The 4,977-nt window shown below is 40.5% G+C and overlaps 1 protein-coding gene across 2 annotated transcripts in view; it reads left to right on the top strand.

Annotated features, from left to right (window-relative positions):
- IL13RA1 (interleukin 13 receptor subunit alpha 1) overlaps positions 1 to 4,977 on the top strand; it is a 39,629-nt gene that overhangs the window by 23,804 nt on the left and 10,848 nt on the right. The window contains exons 2-3 of one of the 2 annotated variants that reach the window (XM_017736617.1): positions 2,887 to 3,044; positions 3,942 to 4,409. The gene's annotated coding sequence lies outside the window, so the exon portion shown is untranslated. The remainder of the gene's footprint in view (positions 1 to 2,886; positions 3,045 to 3,941; positions 4,410 to 4,977) is intronic. The other variant, XM_008635547.2, reaches the window with a different exon arrangement.

Genomic DNA, 4,977 nt, shown 5'->3' with positions numbered 1-4,977 from the left:
CTTACTGGTTGTCGGGATGCTGAAAATCTGCTCTCTTCTTTCAATAAGGCAGCGCTTGACAGGGTCTGCAGAAATGTTTTAAGCTCCATCTTCGTTTTCCGGGACTGTCTCTGCCTTAAAACCCCAAGCAGAACCCCCCGCACTCCTCCCGGTGCTCGCATCTTGCGGCGGTGCGGAACCGGCTCCGCCGGGTGCGGGCACGCAGAGCCTCCCTCGCCCTGTGCCTTCGCTCTTCCTTGAGTATTCCGGATTTTGGAAGCACGAATGTTTAGTTTTAGGAAAGATGCGTGCGTGTCTGTGAGGGCTTCATAAGGACCCGGGCTTGAAGCTTTATTTTCTGCTCATGTTATCCAAAAACCTAGCTGCAGACATTAGAGGATTGTTATTTTCCAACTGTCTACAATTCGGTTTATAACTATGAAATCAACCTTCAGAAAATGCAGGAGGATAAAATAAAAATGTGATGAGTTTTTTATTACTTTACAACATTCACATGGTACTTGAAGCAAAGGATTTGCAGATGCTTCCACGTTAGGGCTTTTAGAAATACTATATTTTCTATGCCTCCGCTATTCTCTGCTGGCTACTGCTGTGCTTCTTTTCTTAAAAGCACAACCGCGGTTTTGCTTTTTAAGAGTGAAATAATGGCTTGCCTATGTTTTGTAGTTGGTCATTGAGCTGTTCTGCCAAATTGCTATAGAAATTTTAATAATGAAAGCATGAGACTCTATATTTTACACAGACAAAAGTATGAGATTGGCCTAACCTATGAATAAAAGCTGAATGTAACATTAAAACACAAGCTTCAGAATTCTGTAGATTAATTGAAAACCTACTAGATTTAAACTTTTTATGCTAATACAATTTATTGATTAATTTATAAACTTTGCATGTTCACACTTTTTGTGGCTGGAAATCTGCAAACTTAAGTACAATGGCTTCTAACCAAACCTATTAGAAGAAAATGTTTAGAACTTCAGAATAGCAATCAAGGATGACATATTTTTTAATGGTTTGTGCCTATTGTAGGTAAAAAAAGTATGATCATGAAAAAATGGAATACTTCGAGCTGTGTGATCTTATTTAAAAACTTTTTTTTTTTTTTTAATATGATCAAAAGGACTTAGTATTTGCAAACTTAATGCCCCAAGGATGTTCCTAAAGCCTGTCCTAAGTTTTTGTAAGGGGAACAGGTAATAGGCAAAGATGTTCTAGCTAGGTTCAGTTTTCTCACTGGAGATTGTATTTTTGCAAGAACAAAAATTTCTCTCTTCTGCTCCTGATGTTCAGTTTTACATCATCTGTAAAACTGAACAAACAAACAAAAATCCCAAACGTTTTAAATATTCAAATAAACTAAGCATATTCAGACTAAATTAGTGAATCTTTGTAATTATTCTCATTATCTGTGCAAGCATCCATTATCCGTGCATACACATGGACGCATGGATGGTAATGGTGCCTGATCTCTACCACTGCCTGTCCTTGAACTATGCAAAGGTCTGAGAGAGCTCCAGAAGTCTGATGAATTCCCTTCAAGATTTGGCTGCTCTGGCTTTTGGGAAATGTAAGATAATGGTGTAATGGATGCTTTGAGCAGAATTCTTGGTCAAGGAAGCTCTTTTGCTTCTCTATCTTCCTTGTGCTAGCAGAAGGAAACAGGGCTGCACTGTGACCTGGATGGGAAAACTGATCTTGATGGAATTATTCTGCCTTTCTCCTATGAGCTCTCTTAAATGTTGGGATGGGTTGAGCTTGGTTCCCTGGAACAGCAAGACCTGCAGCACTAGCTGATATCCATTTGAAGTGTTTGTGAAACTACTGAGTAACAAGGGTGCACTCTGTCCACAGACAAACAAGTGGTGGCTCCTCAGTGATGATACCTGGAGATACCCTGAGAAACAGTCTCATTTGGCTTCTGGTTCAATATCTTTTCATGGTACATAGAGTAGTCCTTTAAAAAAAAAAAAATCCACTTTCACTTTCTTAGGGAATTCCCAATTGGTGATGTTTTCTAGAATTGATGTCTGACACATATTTTTCTTTTTCCTGGAAGTTTGCCATTTTCTGCCACATTTCCCTTCTTTGTTTTCTAATATGACCTTCAAGCTGTGTGATGGGTCTTGAATAGGCATTAACTCAGTGCACAAAGTAAGGAAGGGTTAATGCACAAATGGATTTATCACTGTGACTATCTCTGAGTCATGGCCCTGCTCTGCTTCTGTCTGGCTTTTGGGGAGGTGAAAAAATGTACCACTGAAGTGTGCCAGCAGTAAATTACTACTTGTCCCACACTGGTTTTGCTCACTGTGCCGGAACATAGTATTATATGTTTAATAGGTAATTGAAAAAGTGATGTAGTTTCCTCGTTGTTTGTTAACATTCTCACGTTTGCTATCTTTGCTTTGCTTGCAATCTGCTTAAATTGTGCTTCTAACATACAACTGTTGCTTGCAAGATGTAATTGCTTGTCTTTTTAAGGATTTATCTTTAAAACTGTGTTGATGGATAACTTTTGGGGAGAACAGAGTATTAATTGCTCCACAAAATGTATATACTGTTTTTACTAAAGTCTCAGCACGTGACTCATCTTCCCGCAACATACAAAAAGCTTGAGTACCACAACCACTACATTGTTGCAGGCTACAATTTCTCAATGATTACTTTTGAGTTAATTTGTACATATTTAAATTATTGATGGGTTGAGGTAACAAGAATAATAGAAACACTTTAGTGAGCAGTAGCTTATCTGATAGCAAATATGAGCTGATGAAGTTGAGAAGTTATTTGTGTTCTTTTCTGTCAGAGAGTTAAAAATCTGCCAGTATTACTAATAGTAAAGTGTGGTCCAACAGGATTGTTACGCTGATAACTTCTTTCTTCTAGGAGCAAAAATTCTTCCATCTCCATCCAACTTGAACTATTCATTTATCCATATCTGTACTCTGAACTGGACATGGAACCCTCCAGAGAACATCAGCAGTAGCTGCAACCTGGAGTATTCCAGTGACATCGTCATTAATGGGGTTCCTGAGGACAGAAGAGTAAGTACATCATCTCTTTAAACTCTGTGTTCCAGTAAATGTCTTACTGTGATAAAACTCTTTGTGTGAGCATATACACATATATAAATACAATTTTAGTATAGCATTTCATTCTTATCATGGGATCAAAACCTCAAAAATGAATCATACCAGCATTATGGGATCTTCAGATCAGAAAAATCTGTCTGTTGCTCTCTGATAACTGAGTGCTGATGGTAACACAAAAGTACTGTAATAATAATCGGAAAAGTCTTGTTTCAGTCTTTGCTTATGCAGCTTTCTAGAAAAAATAGATACAGGGCAGTCTACATCATTAAGAGTTAAATGAGAATTTGCAAAGGCTTGTCTCCTTTACTTTGAACTCATAAGAGACTTGCAGATTTAGCTGTGGTTTGACAGCATTTTATCTTTTGGAGGTAATACCAAGTATTAACATTCCCCCATTTGCCCTCTCCCTGCCCTTACAGTTATTTATGGGAGAGTTGTGTTTTGAAGACAATATGGAGCATGTTTTTTCCCTGGAACAGAAGTCATACTTGTTTGTTTTGGGCTTTCATTTTCCGTGTTAGATGGTGTGCAAGCCAGATATGCTCCTTGTTGTGGATTAGCTGGTGTTTGGTCAGGGCAGTGCCATGGTGGCCATTGCTATGGGCTGTAGGACAAGCATTTTTACAATTTATTGCCAGTAAGAAAATAAATCCATAATTCCGAACCCTGGGAATTTAAAGCCTTTGGTAGATGCCAGCTGTGGGGTAGGCAGTGCTGCTATTTCAGATATGGTTACAATTGATATGATGCCTCTTGAAGCAGTCCTTTGTTGTTGAGCCCTGTTACAAGTCTTACAGTCTGATGCTTACATCGGCCTCTTCATGCTCTCCACTGTATTTTTTCTCACAGATCCAGGATATCCTGAACATGAGTAAGGATGTCGTTTGGCCAGTTTGGATGAAGCATTGAGCAACCTGGTCTAGTGGAAGGCAGCAACCCATGGCAAGGGGGTTGGAACTGCATGATCCTTAAGGTCCCTTCCAGCCCGAACCATTTTTGATTCTGTGACTCTGTGGTTTTGCAAACAGCTGAGCTAATTTAATAAAAACTAAAACAGTGATGTTTCATTTTTGATACTAATGATCTTCACTGGACCTTTAGATGAGCCAGTTGAACCTGCTAACACAGCAGAAACCTATTTACCTCTCTTGATTGGCTCATTAACAAATTCACAAACAGAAGGTCTCCTTGGTTAAGGAGCCGAATGAGTTTGTGGAAGGGTTTAACAGATGTTAAGGTTGTCAGCAGTTTCACAGGACAGGATGAACCAGACTGTATCATCTTGCTGCATCCTTTTGCTCATAGAACCCGTTGGAGGTTAGGATTATTTTTTTTCTTTTCATCTTCTTTTGGTGTTCTTTTCTTTTTTTTTTTTTTTCTTTTTCTTGTAGGGAATTTTCTCCCATGTGTTGCTATGAGATGATAATGACCAGTACTTAAGAGAAACAAAAAAGTGACCAAGGTGGGGTAACGGGGTGCAGCTGGCTGCAGCCCCTCAGCTGGGGCCTTTTCTTTTGGGAAGGGCAGAGATACTTCGAGATTTTGGCTGGGGGGTGAAGGGCTGGGCTCAGCTTGGAGCTCTCTCTTGCTCTTGGGACCAGAAGGTGCAGTCGCTGTGGGAAGTATTCGCCACCACTGAGGAATCTTTTCCCCTGCTATTTTCTCCATGAGCGAGGCTCTGCTCGTAAGAGCAGCTGTTGGACTGGGACCTTATTAACACCCTACCTCACTAGAAAGGACCCTCACCATCTACTTGGGTACCTCAGGGGAAAAAAACCGGGACCCCGAGCCCCTCCAAGGGAGCCTCTCCCAGCCGTGTTCAGGAGCTGGGCTGCCGCTGCCCACCCCCGCCGCTTCTCTGCCGCTGCTCTGGGTGTTCGCTACA

The sequence above is a fragment of the Corvus brachyrhynchos genome, unplaced genomic scaffold (assembly GCF_000691975.1).
Source record: "Corvus brachyrhynchos isolate BGI_N302 unplaced genomic scaffold, ASM69197v1 scaffold36, whole genome shotgun sequence".
NCBI classification, from domain to species: domain Eukaryota; kingdom Metazoa; phylum Chordata; class Aves; order Passeriformes; family Corvidae; genus Corvus; species Corvus brachyrhynchos.
The sequence above is the reverse complement of the archived record's forward strand: the minus strand, read 5'-3'. Positions and strand labels throughout refer to the sequence as shown.